This window comes from Hemitrygon akajei, unplaced genomic scaffold (assembly GCF_048418815.1).
Source record: "Hemitrygon akajei unplaced genomic scaffold, sHemAka1.3 Scf000102, whole genome shotgun sequence".
In the NCBI taxonomy this organism is placed as follows: Eukaryota; Metazoa; Chordata; class Chondrichthyes; order Myliobatiformes; family Dasyatidae; genus Hemitrygon; species Hemitrygon akajei.
The window spans coordinates 1,104,308-1,122,891 of NW_027331988.1; the positions used below are offsets into that span (position 1 = coordinate 1,104,308).

Consider the following 18,584-nt stretch of genomic DNA (forward strand, 5'->3'; position numbering starts at 1 on the left):
GTGCGCGCGCGTCTATGTATATGTTATAAGTATGTATGTGTGTGTGTGTATATAGATAGATAGATACAGAGAGAGAGAGAGAGAGAGAGAGAGAGAGAGAGAGAGAGAGAGAGAGAGAGAGAGAGAGAGAGAGAGAGAGAGTTGATAATTACTCAGAGATGAATGTTCTTACTCAAGGATGAAGATTCTTACTCAGGAATGGAGAGTATTACTTAGGGATGGATATTCCTACTCAGCATGGCTCAATCAGATGCGAGAAAGGGACAGGGCATCGCCATGGAAGCAGCGAGAGGGCAGTTCGGCCGGTGTAAAAACAAAAGACGTCGCAGTTCATTCCCGATCCTTGCCAGCCGGTCAGCTGTATGATCAGGTGTCCTCTTCGCTCTGGCTCGCGATGCCAGTGGAGAACGCCGCAGGCGGGGAACATGGATCGAAGGTCAGTGGAATGAGCTTCACCAGTAGCATGGGTCCCAGAGTGGTAACTAAATCTCTGCGTCAAATGCCTACATCTGAAGACACTCAACACCTTCCGTTAACGAATGCCAAAACTTACAGATCCGATAAACCTATGCCTTCATATTAGATGCAGCTGATATGGAGAAGTAGTTACCACTACTGAACACCAGCATGTCTCTAATATTTCTGAAACTTCCTTATGAAACACCTCTTCCTCCTCCGTTTCAAGAATTGAACGTTAGATTCTCCTCTGATATCTGAAATGTTTCATGTTCGGCAACTTCCTGGTGAAACCCTTCTGCAGCGGTTTCACTGCAATCACATCCAAACTTTATGATACTCTAATTAGACCATAATTATACGTCACTGCATCATGACCATTTCGGTTCGTGAGGGCAGGTCTTCGGAATGTGTTGAAATGCACATTACTCTACATGTTCCCTACCCTCATTCATGTTTGAAATCCCATGTCCTTGCCTTTCTCTACATCAGCAAACAAGAACCCCGTCATTCTTTGTCAATATCCCAACCCTACTCATCCATGGAATTTAATGACCTTAAAAGTGACCTCTGCTTTCCCGTCGATGACCATTTGCCAGTATTTCGTCTGCTTTTATGGCACGGCTTCGTTCGACAATTTCAGTTCAACTTCGAAGAGCACTCGCGCATTGTCAGACGTGGTTCACCTGCCATTACAGCATGAAACTAATGTCTCCAATTTATTCCATTCCCTGGATCGGCCATGGGCATTTGGTAATGTACGACCCGTTTTTGTCAGTGTACGTCACGTGACAGGTGTTGTTCCAAGGTCTGAAACAGAAACATAGACTCGTCCAGTGAAACGGACTCTGTTGGAAGAGAAACGAGCTAACGATCGCCCTCGGACTGACCTCAAGATTAAATGTGTCAATTTTCAACATGGAGGTTGTGGGGCTGTGAAAGATAAGTTCGACCATGGCGTGTGTAACACTGGCTGCTCTTTAGGGTTTTATCCTACTAGGACGAGAAAGGGACATGGGTATCACCATGGTAAAACGGAGCGGGCAGTTCAGCCGGTGTAAGAGACTTGTGTTTCCGTACCAGATCATGATGCAGTCTGTCCGATGTTCTCCAGTACACACCCGTAGATGTTAATCTGAGTTTTAGATGACATCATAAATCTGCACAAACTGAAATATGACGTGTTATAAATGCTGGAAAACCTTTCCAGGACACTGCCAACAAATACTGCTCCTCGTTGTCTCTACACTAACAATTCCAGTCAATATTTGGGTAATTATAGCCGAACTGCAAACTACTCTGGTGTTCTTATAATTTCATAAGCTGGCTACATTTATTTATTTCTCTTCTGCTAGCATTTCAAAATCATTTGGAAATTGAAGCGCATAGCATCTCAAGGTCCCCCCTTATCAACTCTCGAAAGCTGCCCAGAGGGAGGGAGGTGATTGATGGTGTCCGTGAATTCCAGTGTCAGTGTTGCACAGGGTGGAATACAGTGCTGGGTGTGCCAAGTTCATCGTGGTCACTTCACAGTGTTCCGAGTTGTACAGGTCTGTGTCCTGGCTTTGAAAATCTGGATGTTGTAAAGTTCATTGTCCACGCAATCAGCTGCTGAATGTTCTTGTACAGGCACGTATGTTTATTTGATAGTTACACCCTCCTCTTCCTCAACACGCTGAGCTGCAGCAGAGTTTGCTTTCTGATTATCCAACTCCCTGCGGTTCCGTGCTGGATCTACACTGGTCAGTGTCCACGCAGTCCAGAGCTGGTTTGCACAGGTCTGTGTTCTTGCAGCGTTGCAGGTCGTTTGTGTACTCAGCGGGCTGGGCATGGGCGGCAGTGAATTCACACTGAAATGTTCATGTCTTTATCTCTACAGCAAATGATTTGTGCTGAAAATATGAGACTTCACAGAGCAGTGTTGCGTTTATTGGGGTCTGGGTTCATCCATTTTTCCGCCCCAACAGTACAGAGCTGGTGGGGTTCATATATCAGAAGTACAGCACAAAACTGGGATTATCCAGCTCTGTGTCATCAGTGTTATATTCTGATCAATCACTGTCGTTGTATTCTAGTCCTGTACTGGCCTGTGCAAACACTGGGAGGAGCTGTGCTCTGGCTGCTCTGTGTGCTTGGAATGTAGTGCCATTGCTTTCAGAGAAGTGTGCCCTTATTACAAAAACTAATCTTGTACAACGTTCCCACTGTCACGTTCCTACAGCTCGGCAGATTAATTCTCCTGGAGGACCTGACCACTTTCGCTCTGAATACTCTGGTTGGTTGTTCCCACCACCCGAGCAGGAAGTGTCCTATTCTCATACTCATTGACCAATAAACATTAACCAGTACAGTACTGTGTGTGTGATGCCAATGATGACAATTAAATTCAACTCATACTCATACTTCAGTTTTGCTAACTGAAGGTGAACCTCAGCCTCAGTAAGTATTTTACTTTCAGCAAACTTTCCCAACACCTCCTCTTTAAATTTCCCCTTGGCTACAATACGCTGGGCTATTAACAGCTGTATCTGAGCCTTCTTCATGCGAGTGGTCACATTAACCTTTAACTGACGAGCAATTCCCAACAGTACATCCCTCTTAGTATAATCCAACGCCTCAGGGGTTGGTTCTGCCACAAAACCTATTAACCTCAAACTCCATTTCTGCTGATAATCCACTGACACAAACAGAAAGGGAATTTCCCCAATTAAATCAACTAGTCAATCAAGCACCCAACAAATTTTAGAATGGCTCCCACTAATTTTTTGTTAATTTCCAGGACGAGCGCCCAATTTACCGGACAGATGCCCGAATTTTGTTACGTACCTCGTAACGGGTTAAAAAGAACAGCAGAAATTGACAAACCTGGAGTCTGAGTCATTCGTTATAAACTCTATTTTATTAGTAACTACGTGAATGAAGTAATATAAAACGATATAATTAAATAGGTTAGCGGAGTATAGGGCTGTGTATATATATATTTACATACGTACACACACACACACACACACACACACACACACACACACACACACACACACACACACACACACACACACACACACACACACACACACACACACACACACACACACACACACACACACACACACACACACACACACACCAGTTCCCAAGCTTCCCCAGCTCAGGTGAGTCTCACGGTGGGATTGTAAGTACTCAGTTCAGTTCTGGAATTTGGTTTGAGTAGAGTTGGAGAGAGAGAGTTAGAATGTTGGTTTGTCTTCCAATGCCGATGTCGATCCTCACGTCCTCCTCCTGCTCCCGAAGCTCACAGTCACCGACTGTGACGACAAGAAGGGGATGCCGTCTTCTGTGGTGAATTTATCAACCCCAGACCAGGGTTAAACACACTGATAGCTCCCAACCCGTCACCCCTCTGTCCACACTGTGAGCAAAAACCCCGCCCTTGTCGTGGGCACACAAAGCTCACCAGTGTCCTCGTTGCCTCTGGGGTCGTGTGTCTCCTGTGGTGTGTCTTGTGCGTCTCTGGTGTGTGTCTCATTAAAAAGTCAACGACCTTGTATATATCTCCAAGAGCTGAACACGAGCTGTCCATCACATAGCTCCGCCTTTCAGTTTCCAAGGCAACTCACAAACTTTCTGTCTCCCTGCTGCTCATTTAGCACACAAGCTGTTCGCTCGCCCCTCTCTCGTTTAAAGGAACAGTCCACTTTAGAATAATCTTTCAGATCTCGTCACAATCTAAACATAGCTGCAATGTCGGTGATATATTCGCATATTTTTAAGAAAGTTTTATTGTTAGAATCTCAGCTGACGGCGAAAATTGGAAAATCATGCAAACTTTCATGGACGTACATGTATGTGTAAGTCACGTGAGCCCCTTTCCCGCTCCCATTTTACCGCAGATCTGCCTTGTTTCCGAGGTTCCGCCCCCAGCTCTGATGACATAAATTACAGTCCTGACTTCCCTTCAGATCTGTGTTGAAGCGGGTCGGCGGCGGCGGCGGATCGTCTGTAGGATCCGGATTAGGAGACGACCATCACCCCCAGAGTCGGGAATCTGGGGGAGGGTTCACTGTCCGGACGTGAAAACAAGTTCTCATCGGTGAGTACTGAGGCTCGTCCCGAGTGTGGACGTCTGATGTAAGGTAATGCATCCAGTTAACTTCCCCGATCTGGCGGCCTCTCTGCGTTTGCTGGACAGAACCTGCCGGGGTCGGTCTGTGTTGTGGGACCTTCATAACATACCAACTGAGATGAGTCTCCGCTCAGCCCCTCTTGCTCTGGTGCTCGGAGCGTGATGGGGTGGTGACACCGAGACTGCACTCATCCATTGAGGTTTATCCCGAGAACTTTACCTTCCTCACCCAGCCCCGCATCGGGTCCAAGCTTCACCTGGATCGATAGCCAGTGTCTACAATTGTTTTACATCATTCCAGAGCACGGGAAGCGGCCCTTCCACCTGTTGTGTTCTTGCAGACAGAGAAGGTTAAACCAAGTAATCGCACCTTCGGGACACTGCTCCATCTGTCTGAGTAGATCCATCTTTCACCCGTTCAGACAAGGCAGTGAGATCCAGATCTCTCACGGCCTCTTGTTCTGGGTGGCCATCGTTGTGTTTATTTTTGTTGAATCCATGCCACTATTCCGACTTGCCGAAGCGCAGCCAATGTTTCCGGTTTTATTAGCCCATTAAATGCGACAAATAAGCCTTTTCCAGGTACCTGGCCTTCTCAAAATTGTACAGTGTACATCGAGTTAGACTGTGAGATCAAGAGTCCAACTTATCACCGGGGAACATTCAATGTGCTTACAACAGCAGCCTGGAAGGTTTCCTGGAACCTGGTGCTATGTGTTTTCAATGTTATTTTAAACCATCGACCCGGCTGAGAAGAGAGAATAGCGAGGGTTATGAGGATCTTTGATGCTGCCTGCTTTACTGATGCAATGGGAAATGCAGTCACAGTCCAGGGAGGGGAGTCGGGTTTCTGTCATGTCCTCAGCTGTGCCCACAGTTTTCTGCAGTTCCTTGCAGTCAAGGGTAGAGCGGTAGCCTTATGAAGGCGTTATGTATCCGGATGGGATACTTTCTATGGCGCTTTGATAAGGTTTGGGGAGGGGCAATGTGCCCAGGCCAAAGTTATTGTTGCTTGATCTAGGTTTGTCATTTTAGGATCTTTTTCTATGGTATTATTTGAGTATTTGAGAATTATCTGAGTATTTCTTTACTCAGAGAGTGATAGCTGGAAACACGAGGAGGTATTTCTTTACTCAGAGAGTGATAGCTGTGTGGAATGAGCTTCCTGTAGAAGTAGTAGAGGCCAGTTCAGTTGTGTCATTTAAGGTAAAATTGGATAGGTATATGGACAGGAAAGGAGTGGAGGGTTATGGGCTGAGTACGGGTAGGTGGGACTAGGTGAGATTAAGAGTTCGGCACGGACTAGGAGGGCCGGAATGGCCTGTTTCCGTGCTGTGATTGTTATATGGTTATATGGTTATATTATTCAGTGCCCGAGTATTGCTGAATGACCACCAGTGACTGTCCTTGATCCCTCACCCACATGGTTCCATCTCCTCATTCACTCACATCTTGTGCAACCTCTCTCCAGCCCGTGTGTACCCACCTCAATGATGTACAGTACATCAGCAATGTTTCCTCTAACCTTTGTCTAAATTGTGAAATGTTATATTGCACCTTTTATCTCACAGAGTTTTTCCAGCAATTCTTTTTGTTAGTTAGAACTACCAGAGGTTGAATTGTATGCAACATCTGGTGAGGTAAGAGTTACAAGCTACGATCCTAGGGTGTGGCAAGAAAGATTCTAGCATGTATGGAGCAGTCGTTGTTAAACAGGAGAGAAGGAGTGGGAATAAAGCGAGCCATTACTGTTCGGCTGCCGGTGACTAGCGGTGTTCCACAGGGATCTGTGACGGGACCGATTCTTTTTACCTTATATGTCAATGATTTGGATAATGAAATTGATGGTTGTTGAAATGTTTGCAGAGTATATGAAGAGAGGTGAAGGGGCACATAATATTTTGGAGAAGGACTTAGGACAGTTTAGGAGGAAGCGCAAAGATCTGGCAAATGCAATAGAGTGTCGAGAAGGGTTTGGTCACTTACTTCGGTTGAAGAAATGAAGTGGTTTACTTGCTTTTAAATGGAGAGAAAACACAAACAACTGAGCTGCGAAGGAACTTGGTAGGTATTGCACAGGATTCCATAAAAGGTTAATTTGCAGATTGGTTCAGTGGTGAGGAAGGCAAATGCAATGTTAACATTCATTTCAAGAGGACTAGAATATAAAAGCAAGAATGTAAAGTTGAGATTTCATAAAACACCGGTGAGGACTCACATGGAATGCTGAGAACAGTTCTGAACGGCTTATCTTTGATTGGATGTGCTGAAACAGGCGATGGTTCAAAGGAGGTTCACGAAAATGGTTCCAGGCTTCAGCGGCTTGTCCGATAAAGAGCGTCTGATGACTCTGGGTCAATTAATCACTGGAATTCAGAAGACCGAGGGGTGCCCTAATGGATCATATCAAATGGTGAAAAGCCTTGATAGAGTGGATGTGGAAAGGGTGCTTCCTCTGGTGGAAGAGTCTAAGACCAGAGGTCACAGCTTCAGAAAGGAGGGGCGCCCCTTTAGAACGGTGATGAGCCGGAATCTCTTTAATCAGAGTGGTGAATCTGTGGATTTCTTTGCCGCAGGCAGCTGCGGAGGCCGTTTGTATGTAGATTTAGGGTGGAGGTATCGGGAGGAAGGCAGAAGTTTGGGGAAAGGCAGAAGATTGGAGCCGAGGAAAAACGTTACGATAAAATGCCGGAGCAGACTCAATGGCCCAAATGGCCTAATTCTGCTCCTATATCTATGGTCTTAAAGGGTGAAAGCAGCCATTACAGTTTTTAGTTTCACCGTTACAAAATGGCTGCAGTATTAACATTTGTCACAATGAAGCTCACAGCATGTGATGTTGTTTGTTATTTCTTTTTTAGGTTCATTAGCTTAAAAATGTTTCTTGATTTTGTAGCTTTTTAAAACATTAGCTTGGAATGATTTGTGTTTTCTGGGAAATGGACTTACGTAGAATGCTCAGTTAAGATTTATTCCCCTACAGCGCAGAAACAGTCCTCTCATCCCATCTAGTCCGTCACATTCTCTGCCTGGACTCATCCACCTGCACGCAAACCACAGCCTCAATACTTCTCTCAACGATGTACCCACGCAAACTTCTCTTAGACACTGCAATTGAACCCGCATCTACCAGTTCCGCTGGGAGCTGCTTCCACATTCGCCCCTCCCTCTGAGTGAAATAGTTCCCGCTCTGATTCCTCTTAAATATTTCACTTGTCACCCTAAATTCATGACCTTACCAAAACTAAGGGGCAAATACCTAAATGCATTCCAAAGAACCATAGAACCATAGAAAATTACGGTACAGAAACAGGCCTTTTGGCCCTTCTTGGCTGTGCCGAACCATTTTCCTGCCTAGTCCCACTGACCTGCACCTGGGCCATACCCTTCCAAACCCCTCTCATCCATATACCTGTCCAAGTTTTTCTTAAATGTCAAAAGTGAGACCCCATTCACCACTTCATCTGGCAGCTCATTCCACACTCCCACCACTCTCTGCGTGAAGAAGCCCCCCTTAATGTTCCCTTTAAACTTTTCCCCCTTCACCCTTAACCCATGACCTCGGGTCTTTTTCTCCCCTGGCCTCAATGGAAAAAGACTGCTTGCATTCATTCTATCTGTACCGGTCATAATTTCATACACCTCTATCAAATCACCCCTCATTCTCCTAAGCTCCAGGGAATAAAGTCCTAACTTATTCAACCTTTTTCTATAACTCAGTTTCTCAAGTCCTGGCAACATCCTTGTAAACGCGCTCTGCACTGTTTCAAACTTATTAATATCCTTCCTGTAATTAGGTGACCAAAACTGCACGCAATGCTCCAAATTCTGTCTCACGAATGTCTTATACAACCTCACCACTACATTCCAACTCTTATACTCTATACTTTGATTTATAAAGGCCAATGTACCAAAAGCTGTCTTTACAACCCTATCTACTTGTGACACCACTTTTAGGGAATTATGTATCTGTACTCCCAGATCCCTCTATTCTTCTGCACTCCTCAGTGTCCTACCATTTACCTTGTATGTTCTACCTTGGTTTGACCTTCTGAAGTGCGACACCTCACACCAGTCCGCATTAAACTCCAGCTACCATTTTTCTACCCATTCCTCCTTCAACATCTATTCACCCTATATCCAGCCTGTATCCCACCACCTCACTGATATATATCAACCACTTTGTTCAACCTCTGTCCAGTCTGTATCGAACCACCTCAATGATATATATCAACCATCTTGTTCAACCTCTGTCCAGCCTGTATCCCCCACCTTGAGAATATATATCGACAATCCTGTTCAAACTCTGCCCAACCTGTATCCTATCCCTCAGTGCTATATAACAACAATCATGTTCACCCTGTGCCCAGTCGTATCCCATGAACTCACTGATATATATATGCAATATTCATTCTAATTTTGTTTTCGCTGTGAATTACTTTCTTCCTCCTTTTCCCTCACGGAGTCTTCCTAGAATTTTCTGTTTTGTTTTGTTTATTTCTCTCTCTTGAACTACCAGAAGGTTAATTGCATGCAGCTCGAAGCAGGGCTAAATTAGCCATTATAATTTTTGTCTCACAGTTATAAATTGGCTGTAGTGCTGATCCTTGTCACAATGAAGCTCACAGCTGTGATTTGAGTTTGATATTTCCCTTTTCGTTTATTTTCCGTTCTTCAACTTTTTAGTTTTTTTTTCATTTGTGGCTTCTTAAGACATTACTCTGAAATGTTTTAATTCTTCTGGGAAATGGACTTGCATGGAACGCTCAGTTTAGATTCATTCTCCTATAGCACGGAAGCAGGCCTTTCAATCCATCTAATCCGTACCATTACTTGATTGGCCCCATCCACCTGCACCCAGACTATTCTCTTCCATAACTCTTTCATCCAGGTACTGTATATATAAACAACGGCTCTTAAATGCTGCAATTCAACCTGCAGCTACCACCTCTGCTGGGAGATGTTTCAATACACCCCTCGGTTAATCGGAGGAGTGCATGATATTAAAAAGTGTAGGAACCCCAGCTGGGATCTCCGCTGACTTTCCTATGCACCAGTTACTCAAGTTCAAATTTGTTCATCCTACCCCTGCCATCATTTCCTTAAATACCAGCAACATCCGTGTAATTTCCTTTGGATTCTTACACGATTATTCAGATCTTTCGGTCAAGTAGCTGATGAGAACTCCACACAATTCTGCAAATCTGGATTCACTGTGTCTTCTACAACTGTAGCTTTAACAACCCAATTTCCCTGACCATGCCCTGATTTATTAAGGCTAATATTCCCGGAGCTCTCTTTAAAACGCCATCGAACTCTAGTGCCACTTTCAGGGGATTCTGGATCAGTATTCACATGTCAATTTATTTTGTCACACCGCGCAGACCTTTCCCATTCACTGTGCAAGTCATGTCCTGGTTTCCTCTGCCAAATTGCAACAGCCCACTGTTATCCTCATTAAATGCCCTCTGCTAGATTTGACCCAACTTCCCAGCTGGTCCGGAGCACTGAGCAACTTCGGTAGCGTTTCTCACTGTCTCCTACATCCCCATCTCGGTATAATCCACAGATTTGCTCGTCGAGTTTGGCGCATTTCCTCTTTCATCTAAAGCATTAATATCAATACCAAGGAACCTGTCCCTTTCCCTGCAACACCCCGCAGGTAACATATCTCTATTCAGCCCAGATGGACAATAATCTGCAAGCATTCTCTGGCTTCTTCCCGTGATTCATCCTGAATTCTACGCACCTCACCGTTGTGGACCAGCCTCCCATGCAGAATGTTATCAAACTCCTTGTTAACGTCAGTATAGGCAAAGACCCCCACATTCACTTCATCAAGCTTCTTGATAATTTCCACAAAAACGTCCATAATCAGATTAGATAGGGCCTGCCAGGTTGACTATCCCTTTCTATCTTTCATATCCCATTCATTGTGATCCCTTCCAATAACTTACCCAGGCCTGATGTCAGTTTCCCTTCATATGTACCGAATCTTCCCAACACAAATGAGAAAATTATTGCTCTCCTCTGGTCGGCTGGCACATCATCTGTAACTATGATCATTTTATATGTCTCTGGTAGCATTCACGCAGTTTCAACACTAGAGTCCCAAATGCTTCCAGGGAATATGTTGTCAAGTCCTGAGATTTATCCATCCAATTCAGCTCAACAGAGCAAGCACCTGTTCTGTAAACTGGATACAATCCATAACTTGACTAACTTTTCCTCATTTCTTTCGTCTCTATATCTGTCTCTCAAGTACATGCAGATCCAGAGAAATCATTAAAGATCTCCCCCGTTTCTGTTGGCTCCATGCACACATGAGCAGGCTGATCTGCAGAAGTTCGTTTGTCCTGTTAATGGGGCTGTAAGGAAACAACAGGTTTTCTCAAATAAATATACTGCTACCAAATAGTTTGTTACTCGTGGAAATGTGCTCATTACAGTAGTTGTTTATAATAATGATTTCTGGAATGAAAAGCTTAATGTATGTGGAGCATTTACTGTCCCTGGGCCTGTTCTCAAAGGGCTGATGGAACACGCTGGGAGGGGGAAACTCATTGAAACGTAGCAAATATTGGTTACTCCATAGAGTGGACGGGTAAAGATGTTTTAATCAGGAGAGGTGTCTTGGAACAGAGAACAAAACCTCTCAAACCACTGAGTTGTATCCACAAATCTTCTCCTCCATAATTCTATCCAGTAGTAGGGTCAGAAACTTGCCTGTATTGTCAGCTGTACTTCTACGTTTATCGAAGCTACAAATATTTGTTTAAACATTTTTAATCGCTTAACTAAGCAAAGAAGGAAAGTTTATGAATATCACCACAACGCATTGCGTCATGTACTTTGTAAATAACAGATAACCGACTTTTGAAGCAGACTGAACGCATTGAATGACCAGCTTCAGCACTGCTGAAAGTGCTGTGGAGAAGGAGCTGACAGCAGATTTACTGGTATTTCAGTTTGAACAGTAAAACATTGCTGAGTGTTCAGTTTTCATTGTGGTCATAAAGAAACTCACAGCATGTGAGGTTGCTTCCTTTTTCCTTTACTTCTGCTGGGCCTCTTCCTCAGTCACCAGGGTAACAGACCACCAGAAGTTCAAGAAGGGTTGAAGATTTTATCCAACTGTAGTCACTGTGGAGACAGAGTGGCCTTAGGAACCAATGTGGATTCCAGGATGCTTTGAGCATTTATTGTGTGGAATATATGACGCCTGTGTTGGAATGAAGAGATGAGTAATGAATGTTGGGATTGCATCTTGCAACCAGTCAATATTTGTGTATCAATAGAACAGACAAATCTGCTCTACTCTGCTTCCAGGACTACATTAACTATTTAATGTTTAAACACATTGTTTCTGGTCCACTACAGGAAATGTGGCGGCTAACTAACCTGGTCTAGTTCACACTCAACAATAAAATAATCAACAAGTATGCTCAGTTTACCTACGGAGTCCAGCTGAAATGTAACCGCGTCCACGGTGTGACCCAAGGCTCGGATTCAAACCCGATCCTCGTCCAGACAAAGCTTCCTCTGGCTACTATTCCATGATAGGTTGGTTCTGGAGTGCTAGTTTTTGCACTGTGAATAGCTGAGACACTGCAGCACATTACCGGCAGTAACAAGTCCTGGGCCATGGGTTATAATCCTGAGGTGAGGAGGCCAGGAATATAGTACTTACAGTGCTTGAGTGGGGTTGGGGTAGTTGGCGCGTGGTCTAATGGATAAGGCATCGGTCTAATGATCTGAAGGTCACTGGTTCGAGCCTTAGCCTAGGCAGCCTGTTGTGTCCTTGAGACACTAAACAACACATTGCTCTGCGACAACATCGGGTGCCAAGCTGTCTGGGTCCTATTGCCCTTCCGTTGGGCAACATCCGTGGCGTGGAGAGGGAAAGGCTTACAGCTTGAGCAACTGCCGGTCTCCCATAAATCTTTGCCCAGGCCTGCGGCCTGGAAACCTTCCGAGGCGCAAATCCATGGCCTCATGAGACTAACGGATGCCTGAAAAAAGTGCTTCGGGTTCATCCGAGCTTATTGCTTCTACAGATGGGACTGGCCGTTCCTCCTTCCGCAATGAAGCAGATGTTTCGGCCAGATGTTCATGGGTTGCGGGAAATTTTGTGTGAGACGTAGGGAAGATGTCCGAATCTCGGGGTGAATTCAGAGCCCGTGAGGTTGGGTCCTGGGCTCTCACACAGGTTTTGACCCATATATGATGGACCCGTCGATCAAGCTTCCCGGGTGTATGAAGTGATGAGTTAGTGTCTGTGTTCTGTGCTCAGATGTTTGGTTCTGGAGTTCCCTTGAAGCAAAGAAGAGAATGAGTTGTTATTCCTTCCACCACAGTGAGAGGCTGTGAGTTAATGGACTATTCTGTGTTTGCAGCAGTAAACATAGACCGGGGTTTAGTATTGAATCCATGTTTGGAAAGTCCCTTTCACTGTCCCTTGCGGTCAGCTAGTGGGGAGTCAAATAGATGCTAAAGACAGACGTATTACAAAGGTGTAAGGTGAATGACAGAGGCATAAGAGGAGAATTGGCCAGAATTGATTGGAAAATATCACTCGCAGGGAGAGTAACAGAGCAGCAATTAATGAAGGTTAGAGGATTGGTAAGGTTGTAAAGTCAAACAGAAGACAACAAAACTTCATTAGAAGGTAAAGCTGAAATACCAAAGAAAATGAACCAATAATGTTAAAGATGTTACTAGTTGTTTCTTCAGATACCTAAAGTATAAAAGTGAGGCACGACTGGATATCAGAACGCTGGAAAACGATACTGGAGAGGAAGGAAAGCCGGGGGGCAGTAATGGCGGTCGAACTGAATATATATTTTACAACTCTCATCATGAAGGAAGACAATAGCAGTATATTGGAAGTTCCGTGTGTCAGGGGGCATTAAGTGTGTGGTTACCATATCTAGAGAGAGAGATTTCTTAGGAAACTGATAGGTCTGAAGTTAGATATGTCACCTGGACTAGATGGCAAGTACCCCAGAATTCTAAAAGCGGTGGCTGAAGAGATCGCGAGACATTAGTAATGTTCTTTCAAGAATCACTATCTTCTCAGATGGTTCCGGAAGAATGGAAAATTGCAAATGTCACTTCATTCTTCAAGAAAGGAATGGAGCAGAATTCAACCCATATGCTAGTTTGTCAGACTTCAGTGTTTAGGAAGATATAGGAGTCGATTATTAAGGATGTCATCTCAGGGAACTTGGAGACCCGCCATAAAATAGGCTGCAGTTTTCTCTGACAAATCTGATGGTGTTCTTTGAAGAAAATACAAGCATGATAGACAAAGGAGAATCGGTTGATGCTGTGTAATTGGATTTTCAGCAGGTCTTTGTTACGCTGACACACATAAGGTTGCTTAACCAGCGACGAGATCATGGTATTACAAGCAAGATTCTGACAACGATAAAATAGTTGTTGATTGGAAAGGGGCAAAGCCTGGAAATAAAATAAACATTTTATGGATTGCTCCCAGTGACTAGTGATATTCCACAGGGATCTGTGTTGGGACTGATTCTTTTACATCATATGTTAATGATTTGGACAATGGAATTGATGGCTTACTTGCAATGTTTGCAGATAGTATGAAGATAGGTGGAGGGGCATGAGGGTTTTGAGAAATTAGAAAGGCTACAGAAGGACATAGACAAATTAGGAAACCGGCAAAGAAGTGGAATACAGTGTCGTGAAATGTATGGCCATGCACTTCGGTAGACGAAATGAAAGTCTTAATTATTTTCTAAATACAATAGAAAACTAAGATGCAAGTTGGGAATCCTTGCGCATGATTCCCTAAAGATTAATTTGCAGTTTGAGTCTGAGGTGAGGAAAGCAAATGCAATTTTAGCATTCATCTCAAGAGGAGTAGAATATAAAATCAAGTATGTAATGTCGAAACATTTTAAAGCACTGGTGAGGCCGGACTTGGAGTGTTTTGAGCAGGTATGGGCCTCTTAACTTCCAGCGGAATGTGCTGTAACTGTATAGAGTTCAAGGGCTGTTCACGGAAATAATTCTACGATTGAATGGTTTGTCATATGAACCGCGCTTAATGGCTCTGGGCCCGTATTCACTAGAATTGAGAAGAATGAGGGGTGACCTTATTGAAACCTATCGAATGGTGAAAAAACAATGATAGGGTTGTTGTGGAGATGGTGTTTCCTCTGGTGGGATAGTCTACAAGAAGCTGACCCTACCACAGAATAGAGGGGCGCCCTATTAGAACAGGGTTTGACGGAATTTATTTGCCATGGAATGTTGAATCTGTGGAAGGTTTTCTTTAGCCACAGACAGCTGTGGTGGCCAAATGGTTGTGTATATTTAAGACAGAGATTGATAAATTCCTGATTGGTCAAGACATGAAATGATATGGTGAAAAGACAGGAGACTGGGAATGAGAGGAAATTTGGATCAGTCATGATGAAGTTGATGAATAGACTCGATGGGCCAAATGGCCTAATTCTGCTCCTATATCTTTATGGTCGTTGGAGATAGAACATAACATAGAATAGTACATCACGGGAACACGCTCTTTGGGATTAAAACTGGAATCATTTTCCTGAACCGCCATTTAACCCTTTCCATTCTTAATGCATCCTTTTATAAGTTAGGGGCCCAGGCCTGCTAAGAATACTTAAGTGTTGCCTCATCAGGACGTTATAAATTCTCAACAATACATCCTTTCTTTTATATTACAGTTCTTTTGAAATGAATGCAAAGATCGCATTTGTCTTCTCCACCACCAACAAAACCTGTGTATTAACCTTTAAGGAACTTGTACAAACACTGCCAAGTCTCTTTGCGCCTTAAGCTTTTTTTTAAATTTTCGGCCCAACCTGTCCAATATCTCCACACAATTCAAATGGGAAACCTGCTTATTATTCTCATGTACTGAGGTGCAATGAAAATCCTGTTTAGCATACCATCCATACAGATCAATAGAACACAACAGAACATTGTTGTGCTATAAAGCAAAACAATAACAGAGTGTAATAAAACATTACCGTTACAGAGAAACGAAAGAGCAGGAAGACATACGGTGCAAGGTCATAACAAGTTACATTGTGAGGTTGAAGTCCATCTGATAACGTCAGGGACCATTCAATTTGTTTATAACAGCAAAATGGAATCCGATCTTGAGCGTGATAGATAGATAGATAGATAGATAGATAGATACTTTATTCATCCCCATGGGGAAATTCAACTATTTTTCCAATGTCCCATACACTTGTTGTAGCAAAACTAATTACATACAATACTTAACTCAGTAAAAAAATATCATATGCATCTAAATCACTATCTCAAAAAGCATTAATAATAGCTTTTAAAAAGTTCTTAAGTCCTGGCGGTGGAATTGTAAAGCCTAATGGCATTGGGGAGTATTGACCTCTTCATCCTGTCTGAGGAGCATTGCATCGATAGTAACCTGTCGCTGAAACTGCTTCTCTGTCTCTGGATGGTGCTATGTAGAGGATGTTCAGGGTTTTCCATAATTGACCGTAGCCTACTCAGCGCCCTTCGCTCAGCTACCGATGTTAAACTCTCCAGTACTTTGCCCACGACAGAGCCCGCCTTCCTGACCAGCTTATTAAGACGTGAGGCGTCCCTCTTCTTAATGCTTCCTCCCCAACACGCCACCACAAAGAAGAGGGCGCTCTCCACAACTGACCTATAGAACATCTTCAGCATCTCACTACAGACATTGAATGACGCCAACCTTCTAAGGAAGTACAGTCGACTCTGTGCCTTCCTGCACAAGGCATCAGTGTTGGCAGTCCATGATGGTGATGGTGGTGCCGTCCATTTTTTAAATCTTCGCCGCAGTTGAAAAGTGAGAATGTCCGGGATTTTGAAGTTATGTCGCCTGCTTTACTGATGCAACAGAGAGAGCAGGCAAAGTCCACAGTGGGCAGGTTGCTTTCTGTGATGTCCTCAGCGGTCCACAGCTCTCTGCAGTTCCTTGCACTTACGGGTAAAGCAGGAGCTGTACGAACGTTTATGGTATTCCGTTAGGGTACACTCTACGGTACACTGATGACATTTGGTGAGGGACAAAGGTCACATGCCAAAGTTCCTATTGTTCGTTCTATCTCTGTCATTTTAGAATAGTTTCACGCAATATTAGGTATTATTAATTTAGTTTCTCCGTATTACTGGATAACCATCTGTGATTGTCATTGATCCCTTCTCCCATCTGGTTCCAACAGCTTCTCCATGCTGATTTTGTTTAAAATCTTTCCAGCTTGAATCCCGTCACATAAATAATATATTCCAACGATCTTGTTTAACCTTTGTTCAGTCTGTATCCTTCCACCTCAATGATATATATCAATCAACTTATTCAGCCTCTGTCCAGCCTGTATTCCTCCACCTCAACTATATATATAAACTAGCATGCTCGTTCTCTGTCCAGCCTGTATCTCACCACTTCAATGATATGTATCAACCATCTTGTTCAACCTCTGTCCAGTCTGTATCCCATCACCTCAATGATATATATCAACTATCTTTTACAACCTTTCTCCAGTCTGTATCCCACCGGCTCAATTATATTTATCAACCATCTTGTTCAACTTTTGTCTATCCTGTATACTGCCAGCACAATGATGTATATAAGTAATGGTTACTCTAACCTTTCCTTTCATTGCAAAGTACCGTTTTGCACCTGTTATCGCAATGAGTCATCCAGGACTCGGTTGTTGTTGGCTAAATCTACCACCGGGTTAATTGAATGAAACAACACGCAAGGCAGATCAGCCATTACAATATTTGTTCCACAGTTACACATTTACTGCAGTGTTAATCTTTGTCATAATGAAACTCACAGCACCTGATGTGAAGTCTGTTATTTCCCCTTTCGTTTATTTTCGGTACCTTATCTTTTGAGTGCGCCTTGCATTTGTAGCTTCTTGATAACTATGGTGTCATTTTCAGGGAATTGTGGATCTTTGTCTTTTCACACATCACAGAACATTGCCATTCACTGTATCAGTCATACCCTGGTTTATCGCGCCAAATTGCAACAGCTCGCTGTTGTTTTCATTAAATTCCCTCTGCTAGTTTGTAACCATACTTCCCAGAGCACAATGCACCTTTGGTATTCTTTCTCACTGCCTACTACATCCCCAACACAGTGTAATCCACATGTTTGCTGCTCCAGTTTGTCAAATTTTCATCTAAATTATTAATATCAATACCAGCTGCTGTCGCTGCAGCTCCTCGCGAGTCTCATACCTACATTCGGAGAGACAACCATCTGCAAGCTCTCTCCGGCTTCTCCACTTGCTTCATGCTCAATTCTATGGACAATTCCCTTTTGGACTAGTTTCCCATGCAGAACTTTGTCAAATGCCTTTGTTATGTGTGATGAGAAAACCAGATGGCGATGGGGTCCAGAGTTAACCCCCTGTGAACTATGCTGCTAATGAGAGAGAAAGTTAAGGGGGTGGGAAGGGAGGCATCCTGCTGCAGATGTGAGAAAGAGAGACAAAGATTTAAAGTTATTGCTCCATGGATGATTTAGTATTATGGCTTCTTCACTGATTATTTACCTTTACTGCAAGCATATTCTTTTTTTTTTTTGCTCGTTAACATTCTTGTTGAGACAGCAAGGAGTGGCTGAGTTTGATGGACATGTACATGGTCAGTTGATGGATCGCTGGTACCCCGGCAGGGGGGTTAAAAGACAGGTCTGCTGAGACACAAGCAGACACGCCACTGGACACTGAAAGAGTGCTGTGCACCCACAGGGAGGTGGGGGCTTGGAAGATCGATTCGGAGGGAATCTGTCAGAGGCTCACAGTGTGTGAAGGCAGATTGGTGGGGGCTTGCGTGTGTGTCCACCCACGCCTGGGTGACCAGTTCACCACTGAAGAACGGTCGGTCCTGGAACGGAGGGGTCACAGTCGGTAACCACAACAGAGCAAGAAGACAACTTAAGGTTTGCCTGCTGCAGCTGCTCATCTCTCGCGCTCTCCCTCTC

At 43.9% G+C, this 18,584-nt stretch overlaps 1 long non-coding RNA gene across 2 annotated transcripts in view; it reads left to right on the top strand.

Moving 5' to 3' along the window:
- The first annotated feature begins 4,428 nt into the window (after positions 1–4,428).
- LOC140723160 (uncharacterized) overlaps positions 4,429–18,584 on the top strand; it is a 33,978-nt gene continuing 19,822 nt past the window's right edge. For both annotated transcript variants that reach the window (XR_012097824.1, XR_012097825.1), the window contains exon 1: positions 4,429–4,546. This is a non-coding gene — a long non-coding RNA (uncharacterized lncRNA). The remainder of the gene's footprint in view (positions 4,547–18,584) is intronic.